This window comes from Etheostoma spectabile, chromosome 9, assembly GCF_008692095.1.
Source record: "Etheostoma spectabile isolate EspeVRDwgs_2016 chromosome 9, UIUC_Espe_1.0, whole genome shotgun sequence".
In the NCBI taxonomy this organism is placed as follows: Eukaryota; Metazoa; Chordata; class Actinopteri; order Perciformes; family Percidae; genus Etheostoma; species Etheostoma spectabile.
The window spans coordinates 30,233,959-30,234,632 of record NC_045741.1 but is presented as its reverse complement, the minus strand read 5'-3'; positions in this window follow the sequence as shown (position 1 = coordinate 30,234,632).

Here is a 674-nt window from a genome sequence, read left to right as displayed (position 1 = left end):
GTGTGTGTTCAACTTGGACTAGTTTTAGCGTTGACCCGACGAGGACGTCGTTGGAGGACAAGGAGCAGAGGACCTGGTGCGGAGGTCGCTCAAGGCGCCGTGGTCGCCCAAGCAAGGAGCCATCTTCAGACTGACAAAAGCTAACAAAACAGCGACTGGGTGAGTCAGTTTAACAAAGCACAACCACTCTAGAAGTAGGAACGACACTCATCCAGGCCAGTTTAGGTCTCACGTTAAATGCAACATGCAGGGAAAGGAGACAATACCATTAACGAGCTAAGCCTTATATAAGCCTTATGTGTCTTTGTTATACGAGCCAAGCTTAGCTTTAACCTTGTAGCAGTTAATATAATTGAAGAAGTGTTGCATTACAAATACTTGGGTATTACCATTGATCAATCACTGTCTTTTACATTGCATGTCCAAGATTTGGTTAAAAAATTGAAATTGAAGTTAGGGTTTTTTCTTTAGAATCAAGTCCTGTTTATCATTTGAAGCAAAAAAATCAACTTGTAAATGCAACATTCTTGTCTGTCTTGGACTATGGTGATATTTTATGCATGCATTCAACCTCCCAGTGTCTTCATGCTTTGGACACTGTCTTTTCATGGAGCCTTGAGATTCATCACAAACTTAAAAGTCAAACTCTCACTCATCACTGTTTGCTGTATTCT